At 44.8% G+C, this 11,478-nt stretch overlaps 1 non-coding gene across 1 annotated transcript; it reads right to left on the bottom strand.

The window, feature by feature from the left end:
* Positions 1-1,148: 1,148 nt before the first annotated feature.
* On the bottom strand, positions 1,149-1,254 carry LOC132212852 (U6 spliceosomal RNA). The gene has a single exon (XR_009447798.1). It is a non-coding gene; the product is annotated as a U6 spliceosomal RNA (small nuclear RNA).
* Between the last annotated feature and the right edge of the window lie 10,224 nt (positions 1,255-11,478).

The following is an 11,478-nucleotide window of genomic DNA, read 5'->3' as shown; positions in this document are numbered from 1 at the left end:
TCTTGCTGAACCATGTTTATCCCTCTGTGGTCATAGGTGACATGTCATACTGTCATGCAGCTGACCCATTAGGACGACTGGGGACAGGGCAGCATTGCTGTCTCACTCACATCTCTGCACAAAGGTAGGCCACAACCCATTAGGAGGTTGCTCTCCTGGGTAGACACCAGCGCTGCCAGGCATTTTCCTAGTATAGCCTGATCCCTGAAGTAGAGTCAATTTGCAAGAATGAGCCCTTAATCTTTGAGCACAAGCCACTATTTTCTTTCCTTTCTAATCATAGTCTCAGCGAGTTGTGTTTATCTGGAAGACACTGGAACAGGTCAGCATCACTTAATTTAAAAAGCCAAGTTCAATCGGCCCTGCCCAGGTAGCCAAGTTGGTTAGAGCATCGGCCCCATATGCCAAGGTTGTGGGTCTGACCCCGGTCAGGGCACATACAAGAATCAACCAGTGAATGCATGGGTAAGAGGAACAACACATCACTGTCTCTCTCAAATCAATCAATTTATTTTTATTTTTATTTAAAGAAATGGTCTGATTTATAAAAAACAAGTTCAATAGTCAATCCTACCAACCTGGAGTGGCTCTAAGACTAAGGAGAGCTGTGCTCCTCCCTGGAATCTGCGACTAATTTGTTTGTTAAATTGGGCCAACAATGGAACTGGTAGCTTTTCTTACTTTGGTTGGCATCTAGGTAAGAACTGGAGGCCTCAAACTTGTTTCTAGAACATGTGCCAAAAGAATGGCTCCAATTCTATTATTAGGGACAATGGAAATTTGTCAACTGTAGCTTTAGGTATCGAACTAACATTTTTTCCCATTCCTATGCCATCTGCCATTTTCCTTTTTATATCTAAGCCCCTCTCCTCATCCATCCCGTCTTCCTTCCTTCCTTCCTTCCTTCCTTCCTTCCTTCCTTCCTTCCTTCCTTCCTTCCTTCCCTCCCTCCTTCCCTCCCTCCCTCCTTCCCTTCCTTCCTTCCCTTCCTTCCTTCCTTCCTTCTTTTCTTCCTTCAACCAAATATGACATATATGCCAATATTATGCTAGGCCTCAGAGAAACAAACACAAGAGCTCATAGTTTCTGTCCTCACCGAGCTCCTTGTCTTCTCAGTGAATCTCTGTTTGATTCCTGACTTATTTTTTTAAAAGATGGAACGCTTCACCAATATGCATGTCACCTTTGTGCAGGGGCCATGCTAATCTCCTCTGTATGTTCCAATATTAGTATATGTGCTGCCGAAGCGAGCACACTTATGATACAGACGCCCTGGAAGTCTGTGAGGGGAACGTAGGACCGCACAGAAGGCTGCCTGGGGAGGGGCGTGGACGGTTGCACCTGGAAGGGCACCGATTTTGGGGGCACTGTGAGCGTGGCGGGTCTCACAGCTGGCACCTGCATGCCCAGGAGAGAGCTCAGAAGGGAGAAGCTGGGAGACATCTGGTCTAGGCTGGGAGTGAATCCGGCCCTGGGGGGCAGTTCAAGGTCTAAAACAACAGAAGGACTGAACAGCATCGGTCGGAGAACAGAATCTCAAGGATCTCAAGGGTGGTGGTTGGTACCCAGCAAACCCTCAGAAATGCTTTCGCCCCTTTGAGTAACTGGATGGTGAGCAGAGCCGCCAGGGACAGTCGCGGCAGCAGGCACCTAGCTGCAAGCGAGGCGGGGAGCGGGGGCCTAACCGGATCCCTCCACCACCACCCCGTCAGGTCTGCATGCTGGGGGTCTGTACGCTTCAGTCGTTAGGACAGCAAGTTAATTCACAGCGACTGGGTGATGTCATCTGATGGAAAACAAAACACAACACATGGACCTGCCAACATAGCGCCCTCTCCTTCTTTAAAGTTTTGGGACTCACCTCAAAAGATGTTATGAAAGCATCAAGCACAGAGGCAGGTCCAAAGTAGATATTAAATTAAGTAATCCAACAGAAATTAGCTGAATTAGAAAAATGATTAGTTCCAAATCTCAAGTTCACCTGAGAGACAAGCGCATCACCTTGCGTTAGTGGGTGGGAAACGAACCACAAGTGTCACTAACTTGTCCAGGTGTCCAGCTGGCCAGGCCGAGGCTGCTGTCCACCCAGAGTAACTGCCAAGGTGCTTCCCAAAGGGGAATGCAAGAGGGAAGGGCAGTCTGACATCCCTGAACATGTTTTTTAGTAAGAACCTGTGTCTTCCCCTCAAGGTATTTTCTAGAACAACCTAGAACATTTTATCTTTTTTCCCTATAGACCTCAGGGGTGAAGGGAAGTGGAGGTGGGGAAGGGGTGGGCCATTCCAATCATCCTATATAATAGAAGCCTAATATGCAAATTGACCGAACAGTGGAATGACAGGCACAATGACCTCTTGCTATGATGCCCACTGACCACCAGGGTGCAGACCCTCAAAGCAGGAGCTTCCCCAGCCTGCAGGCCCCGGGCTAGCCAAAGTGGGTGCCAGTGGGGGCCCCCCAATCACCCTGCGGGTCACCCCACAGATCGGCCCTGATCGCCGGCCAGGCTTAGGGGCCCTACCGTATATATTGGGAACAGTCTCTTCGATTTAAAAATGAAAACCTGGCAAGGCTACTCTAACACTGAAAAAACAGGATGATGCAGGGATGGCATGCATGGACTCTGGCTTGCACATGTTGTGGTCAGCCCTGATTCTGACACTTATAACTGTGTGAAAACACCAATTACTTAACTTCTCTCTGCTTCAGTTTTTCCACCCATAAGATGGGGAAAATGGTACTACTGCCTCAGAAGGATCATGTTATGCACTACTTTTTATAATCAGGGCAAAAAAATGTAGCTGCCCATACAGCAGCAAGATGCCTTTCACCTGTATGTAAAGTATGGTCACTGGTGCATGCAGCGTCCCGGATTGCGAGAGGGATGTCTGACAGCCGGTTTAGGCCCGACATTCCCCGAGGGGTCCCGGATTGGGAGAGGGCGCAGGCTGGGTTGAGGGACTCCCCCCCTGCATGAATTTCATGCAACTGGCCTCTAGTTTAGTTATAAAAGTCCAGGACTCGATCTCCTGCTCTCCTCCGCCATCCTGTGAGTTCCCCGACATGTGCGCCTACCCCTCCCTGTGTCCAGGACACATCCACAGACTTTGCCATCCATGAGGTCCTTCTAGCACTTTCCTCACTGAATGGTGCTCCTGGGTTTAGTGGCTGTTTGGAGGACAACTCAGCTCAGTGCGGAATGGTCAGACTTGAAAAGGAGCAGCCCCACGACCCTGCAAGAGGCCCCAGCATGTGTCCTGGCTCAGTGGCTCCTGGCCCCATATCTGTGAACAGAAGTCAGAAGAAGGCAGTTTGGGGTCTGGAATGTACTGGGCAGTTTGTAAGTGCTGAAGGGAGTTTGAGATCCAGGATCTGCCACATCCTGCAACTCACAACTGGTGTTTCTTTCTGCGTGGGCAGGTGCCCAGCAGTGCCAGGTCTCGCAGGGCACAGCGTGCTGAGGGCCACTGTGGCACACGTGGAAGGAAGCATACAGCCCAGTGAGTGCAAGGGATCCTACTGGAATTCAGCTAATGCAGCGGAACAAAGAAGCTATACACACATATATTCAGAGATATGTCTCCAGGAGCAGCTGGTGAGAAACCCAGCACGTGCCTCTCTCAAGATGGGGAGATATCTGACAGCTGCCAGCGCCCATAGACCACTGGGAGTCCCTCCCTGGGCCCTGAACTCACAGAAAGCTGATTGCTGGAGGGCCATACACAAGGGCAGGGCAGGGCAGGGCATGTGAACTTTCAAATGCCACACACACAAGAAACCCACCCTCAGCTCCATCACTGTGGCCTGTGTCTTGAGGCCAGTTTAAATGCAATTGGTCTTGTATTGGGTGTTGAGAGCCCACATGCTCCCACCATTAAAGGCCCCCGTGGACAGATTCCAAACTGAATGCATAGACCATGGGACTCATGGTGCATGAGCTGAGTCCTTGTGTGTGGACCTGTCTGCCACCCAGATGGGCTTCGGGCTGCAGCACGCCAGACGCAGGCCCTGGGGGCTGGTCCTATCAGCTATGTCTTCCAAGTTTATTAGACGAATAGCAACATTTTCTGTTAATAGTTTTAATTCTGCATTAATTGTTGTAAAATTAACATAACATAAAACCTGCATAAAATAACAGAAGTCCAGCTTACTAAATTTTTTACATAACATAAAATTATTTTTATATAAAAGAATATTTTCAGTCTTGTCCTTAGAAACTAAAGACTGTATAGGATTTGGAAATGAGAGTGTACCAAACCCTGGCCTGGAAGTGTGGTCCACACTTTCACCAGTACACTCTGTCTTAATTTCTGTAAACATTATAGTAAGTTTTGAAGTCAGGTGGAGTGGGTTATACAACTTTGTTTTTGTCCTTCAATACTGAATTAGTTATTCTGCGTCTTTACCTTTTCATATAAACTTTAAAATCAGATTGTTGATATCCACAAATAACTTACTGGGATTTTCATTGAGATCGGATTGAATCTGTAGATCAAGTTGGGAAGAACCAACATCTTGACAATATTGAGTCCTCCTATTCATGAATATGGAATATCTCTTCATTTATTTAGTTCTTTGATTTCTTTTATCAGAATTTTGTAGTTTCTTCATATAGATCTTATACATAGTTTTGTTAGATTAGTCCCTAAGTATTTCATTTTGGAAGGGAATGAAAGTAAAATGGAAATGTGTTTTTAATTTCAAATAGAGCAATGGAACAGAATGGAGAACCCAGAAATAGACCCTCATAAATATAGTTAACTAATCATTCACAAAGGAGCAAAGACAATGCAATAGAGAAAAGAGAGTCTTTTCCACAAATGGTGCTGGAATAACTGGACATCCACATATAAAAAAATAAATCTGGACATAATCTTACTCCTTTCATAAAGATTAACATGCAAAATTCAAACTTATACAATTCCCAGAAGATAGCAGGAGAAAATGTAGATGTCCTTGGGTATGGTGATGACATTTTAGGTATAACACCAAAGGCACAATTCATGAAAAAATTTAGTAAGCTGGACTTCACTAAATGAGAACTTTTGTTCTGCAAATGACATTGTCAAGAGAATGAGATCACAAGCCACAAACTGAGGGAAATACTTGCAAAAGACACAACTGGCAGAGGACTGTTATCCAAAATGTACAAAGAAGATTTAAAACCCCACAATAAGAAACACACACAACCCAATTCAAAAATGGGTAAAAGTCCAAAAAAAAACCTCATCAAAAAAGATATACATATGACAAGCATATAAAAACATTAGGAAATTATAAATTAAAACAAGGCATTACTGTTGCACCTATTTAAAATCTCCAAAAGACAAAACATTGACACAAATAAATGAATGATATTCTGTTCTTATGGAATGGAAAAATTAATATTGGTAAAATGTCAACACTTCCTAAAGTAATCTACAGGGTCAATGCAATCCCTCTCAAACTTTCAATGGCATTTTTCACAGAAGTGAAATAAATAATCCTAAAATTTGTATGGAAACACAAAAGAACCTGAATAGTCAAAGCAATCATCACAAAAACAAAGCTGAGGTATCACAATTCCTGATTTAAAACAATATTAGAAGCTATACTAATCGAAGCAGGAAGGTATTGGCATAAAACCAGACACATAGATCAATCAAACAGAATAGAGAAACCAGAAATAAACCCATGTGTATATATGGTCAATTATTTTATGACAAAGGAGCCAAGAATATACAATGGGGGAAAGACAGGTTCTTCAGTCAATGGTGTTGGGAAACTGGACACCTATATGCAAAATGATGAAACTGGAACCCTATCTTTAGCCACACACACAAAAAACAACTCAAAATTTATTAAAGACTTGAATGTACGACCTGAAACTAAAAAAAATCCTCTTTGACATTGGTCTTAGCAATGATGTTTTGGATTTGACCAAAGCAAAGGCAACAAAAGGAAAATGTCAGTAAGTGGGACCCCAGGAAATAATTAAATAAAAATAAAAAAGAAGTAAAAAGAAGTGGGCCCTGGCCGGGTGGCTCTGTTGGCTAAAGTGTCCTCCTGTACACCAAAAGGTTGTGGGTTCAATTCCTGTGAGGGCACATACCTAGGTTGCTGATTGGGGTACATATGGGAGACAACCAATCGATGTTTCTCTCTCACATCGATGTCTCTCTCTAATCAATAAAAACATATCCTCGGGTAAAAATTAAAAAGAAAAAAGTGGGACTCCATTAAATTAAAATCATCTGTTCTGCAAAGGAAACCATCAGCAAAATAGAAAGACAGCTTATGAAATGGGAGAAAATATTTGCAAATCACATATCTAAGAAGGGTTACCATTCTTTTATGTAAAATATAAAAGAAACTTGTACAACTCCATAGCAATAATTAAATAAATAAACCCAATTAAAAATGGGCAAAGGATCTGAATAGGCATTTTCCCAAAGAAGACGTATAAATGGCCACAGGTACCTGGAAAGGCGCTCAATATCACTTGTCATCCGAAAAATGCAAACCCAAACCACAGTGAGATATCACTTACATCTGTTAGAATGCCCATCATCAAAAAGACAAGCGGTAGCAAATGTTTGTATAATGTTGGTGGGAATGTAAATTGGTTCAACCACTTTATATTGGGAAACAGTATGGATGTTCTCAAGAAACTGAAAATAGAACTATCATATGATCCAGTGATCCCACTACTGGGTATGCATCTTAAGGAAACTAAGTCACTATCTCAAAGAGATTCCTTTACTCCCTTGTTCACTGCAGCATTATTTACAATAGCCAAGGTACAGAAACAACCTAAGTGTTTGTCAATAGATAAATCACTTAAAAAATGTGAGGCAGAGACACACAATGGAATGTTACACACACAATGGAATATTATTCAGCCTTAATAAATAAGTCCTTTCATTGTGATATATGGATAAACCTTGAGGGCATTATGCTAATTAAAATAAGCCAGACAAAGAAAGGCAAATATTGCATAGTATTATGTACATGTGCAATCTATATTTTTTAAAAAGGAGTTGAGCTCATTTAGAAACAGTAGGAAAGTGTTGCTAGGGACTGGGCACGAGAAAAGTAGAGAGAGGTTAGTAAAAGAGCACGTTAGCTCAGTTATAAAATGAATAAAGTCTGAGGATCTAATGTAAAACATGGCAAGTCTAATTGATAACAGTTGAAATTCGCTGAGTAGATGTGAAGTATTTTCAGCCTCTGAAAAAAGTGTACATATGTGACAAGAGGTGGTGGATGTTTTAATTAACTTAGTGGGGAAAACTCTTTCCAAATGCATACCTACCTGAAGTCATCATGTTTTAAACTTTAAATATTTTTACTTTTATTTGTCAATATACCTCAACAAAGTTAGAAAAGACGGTTAACAAAAAAGAAAGCATGGAGGAACCTTAAATGCATATGACTAAGTGAATGAAGCTAGTCTAAAAGGCTACATACTGTATGATTCTAACTCTATGACATTCTGGAAAAGTCAAAACTGTGGAGACTGTAAAGAGGTCAGTGGTCACCAGAGATTGGGGTGGGGAAGGGTGAAGAGGCGGAGCACAGGGAATCTTTAGGGCAGTGAATCATATTGTGTGACACTGCAATTACATATACATGTCATGTTACATTTGTCAAGCCCCTGGGATATCCACCGTGACGTGAGTCCTCAGGGAAACTGTAGACTTTGGGTGGCGATGTGTCCATACAGGAAGGCCTTTGCAGAGCTCCTTTGCAAGCTATTGGTTGTCAGATATCAGTCCCACTTGCAGATGAGAAAGCGTGGGTTTTGGTTTACTTTTGCTGCATAAAAAATTACTGCAACACTGCATGTCTTCATCATCCTCAGTTTCCATGGTCAGCCACCCAGGCTGAACCGTGTGCCAGCGTCGCCTGTGACTGCTCTCAATGTGTCAGTTGGCCTGTGCTCCTTTCCAAAGCTCCAGGTCCCTTTTTGTCCTCATATGGCTGTTGGCAGAATTCATCTTCTCTCCGACTTAGGACTGAGGTCCCCGTTCTCTTGCTGGCCATCAGTGAGGGGTCCTCTCCGCTACTGGATGTCTTCAGGTCCTAACCATGTGGTCCCTCCCACAGTCCTCTCCAACGTAGACTATCTCTTCCTTCAGGATTGGGCAGTCCTTGTCAGTCCATGTCACTCACCTGTTTAGGTTCACCTGGGTAATGTGCCTTTTGATCAACTCAAAGTCAACTGATTGGCCATGTAATCATGAGCGATGCTCCATCATGCTCACAGGTTCTGCCCTCACAGGAGGGGGTTTCCAGGGAGTCCACAGGAGGGGGTGGGAATGTTGTGGCCATGTCAGAATTCTGCCCACCTCAGGCTGTGCTTCCCACAGGCACACAAGACACGGCATTCAGCACAGCCAAACGAAGGAGGCTGCCTAGTAAAGCTCCAGCCCTGGGAGTAGCCAGCTTGGACAGGTGTTACTGAGCTGTAGGTTAGAGCTGTAGGTTATCAGCCTCCTGGCGACCCCACCTGCACGATTTGAAGGTTTACCCATCACAGGTTGTGGAAAAGACTTGCTGAGCTCATCCTTGCAAAGCATTTGGTCCTCTGGTTGGCTCATGTTGAGTCAAAGTGAGTGAGCATCTCGCCAGAGTTATTACCCCGGCTACCACAGGACCAAGGCCTGAGTGAGAAAGCCACTTCATGCATGAGAACACTGCCATGCTGCTGTCAACACCAAGTACTAGAAAGGAGTCCAGGACCTCCTAGAGTTTGGGGTGGAAGTTTGGCAGCTGGGAACAAGCCTGCATGAGGGACTGAGGAGGTGAGCTGCAGAAAGTTATTAACGTAAAAAACTATGTAACCTGTAAAGAATTTTTGTGAGTTTATTTGAGCCAAACTGTCGACATGTGCCGGGAAGCAGAACCTCAACGAATTGAGATAACGCTCCGGAGAATGGCGGGTTACATCTGTATTTATACATTGTAATCAAAGGACGGGATGTAGGTGGGCTACATGAAATCCATTGGTGACAGACTAGAGAGGCGGGAGAAAGCAAAGCAGAGAAACCCCTGGGATTGGATAGAAAGTAAAATGATAGACACATACTTAGGTGGGTGCAGAAACAATTAACATGATAATAATGAAGGAATTTGTGGTCTCTGTCCTGGCGCCCAGAACATTAGGTTGTGCCCCAAGGGGTCCATAAAAAGGGAAATTACAAGTTACCCAGACATTTCAAAGGGTATGTTATTATAGATGCAAAAAGACAGGTAGGCAAGGTAAATGTTGACTTTGTCAGTTAAGGTGAATGTTGACTTTGTCAGTGAAGATACCAGCCTAGGACGTAACTACTCACCATAATGCCTTTAGTTAAAGTTTAATTTCAGACCATCCTTTGTGGTTACTTTAGGTCTCTGAGTTTGCAAGACTGCCATGCAGGCCTCCCCTGAGCTTGTCAGGTCAGCATGGGGCCCCTTTCATCCACAAAGTATTCGGGGACCAAACAAACCCTCCGCTATGGTCAGATCCTCAGGCTACTCATGTGCCCTGGGCTGGTGAAAGCTATTCATCATGGGGTGGGGCCAATACGGCAGAGCCAATGCACGCATGTGAGGCTGCTAATATCCTCACTGACTGTGATGTGCTTTTAAAAAGGACAACTAGTCCCCGCCTTGAGGTCACAGGCACTGAAAAAGTGGCTGCAGATTTCTGTGCTCTAGTCCTGCTTCTAATACCCATCCCCTGTGGCCTGACATGAGTCATTGAAACTGCTCCCATTCTGGGAAACAAGTTACATGAACCCAACTCCCTCCAAGGCCCCACGAGAGTTGCTTAAAAGCTTTGCTCCAAGTCAATCGAACCAGGGCCTGCTGGGAGGGCGGGGCTGGCACAGCCTTCAGTGGGAATTATTGTTATTGGAGGCCTCCTTAGCAATGTTGAGAATCATTTTGCAAGAGACAGTGTTAATTAAAATGCAAATTGTCCCATGCCACCCTCTCCCCTGCAAGCTTTGTAAATCAAGAAGAATTATGTTTATTTTAAGACATCTCTTCCCACCAGCCCAGTCCTAATGTTTACAACTGAAATCCTGAAGTGCTATACACCTTTCACAGGGGAAACTTTCATTTTGATCTGCCTTTTGGAAAACAAATATCAGCAATATGGCATTCGGAGCAATCATGCAAGCTGGGGCACAGGTAGCTGATGCATATTGGAGAGTGCGGACCTGTGCGGGCCAGGCAGCCGCCAGCCCTGCGCCAGGAGCACTGAACGTGCTGGGCTGAAGAAGTGCGCCCGTGTGCAATACACATGGATTTTGAATAGTTCATACAGAAAAAGAATAAGCAACTAATTGTTTGCTCTGTATTGATCACATGCTATAATGATAATATTTTGGCTATACTAGTTAAAATCACTTATAATAAAAACGAATTCCACCTGTATGCTTTTCTTAACCTTTTTATTTATTTTATTTTAAATTAATTAAATTTATTGGGGTGACCATGGTTAATAAGATCATGTAGGTTGCAGGTGTACATTTCTATGGTACATGATCTGTATATCGTATTACGTGCCCACCACCCAGTCAGATCATCTTCCGTCACCATATATGTGGCCCCATTACCCTTCTAGAAAACTTACAGTTACAGATGTGTGTGGGTGGAATGTGGGCCCTGGTTCGAACTTTGCCTTCTTGTTGGAATAACCACCTTCCAGGACACTGCCTCCCCAGGAGCTGCCTGCAGCACTTCCAGCCCTGGCCCAGAGGCCCCGCTAGCGCCAGCCCATCCTCAGCCCAGACCTGCTTGCCTGACGCACCTTCCCACCCTCAAGGCCTTTTATCCTGATTACTGCTGCTGTGAACCCTGCTCCTCCTTAGACCGTGTCCCCTGGCACCTCCCAGGCCCTTGGGTAGACTAGGGTGCCCTCGCTCATTCTCACTGATGCACTGACACTGTGCCGGATGGTCTGTTCAGGGCCTGTCCCTACACTGTGCTGTGCTGCGCAGGGAAGGGCACCGCACCTCTGTGCCTATCTCCTTGGCGCACAGTGCACATTTTCTTAAATGCGTAGAGTGGCAGAGCCGAGGTAAACAGTGCTTGCCCATGGGCCTGTCTACCCCGCAGCAGCCCAGGCAGTTCAGGCCTTGTTTTCATTGTCATGTTCAATCATTATTTTTGATAACAATGTAGGGAGTAAACCTGGTGCCCCTTCAATGGGATGCCCAGCCTCCCTTGGGGCACCTGCACCAGCCCTGGGTGGAATGCTGGTGTTATGGTGGGTTGATCACTGAGAATGACCACAAAGTGCCAATTAGCCACCTGCTGGGAGGACAAGCTGGTTAGCAGGAAGCTCAGAAGTGTGTGGCTGTCCTGCTTTTACCTCGCAAAAATCTCCTTCTTGCCTGCAGGTCAGTGTTTACTGGTATGGAGTTGAGTTGCAAGTCTGTTTGGGGTTGAGGCCCTGCTGATTCATAGACCTTCCTGGGCTCCTGGAGGAAGCGCTGACCCCAT

Source organism: Myotis daubentonii, chromosome 11, assembly GCF_963259705.1.
Source record: "Myotis daubentonii chromosome 11, mMyoDau2.1, whole genome shotgun sequence".
In the NCBI taxonomy this organism is placed as follows: domain Eukaryota; kingdom Metazoa; phylum Chordata; class Mammalia; order Chiroptera; family Vespertilionidae; genus Myotis; species Myotis daubentonii.
The sequence above is the reverse complement of the archived record's forward strand: the minus strand, read 5'-3'. Positions and strand labels throughout refer to the sequence as shown.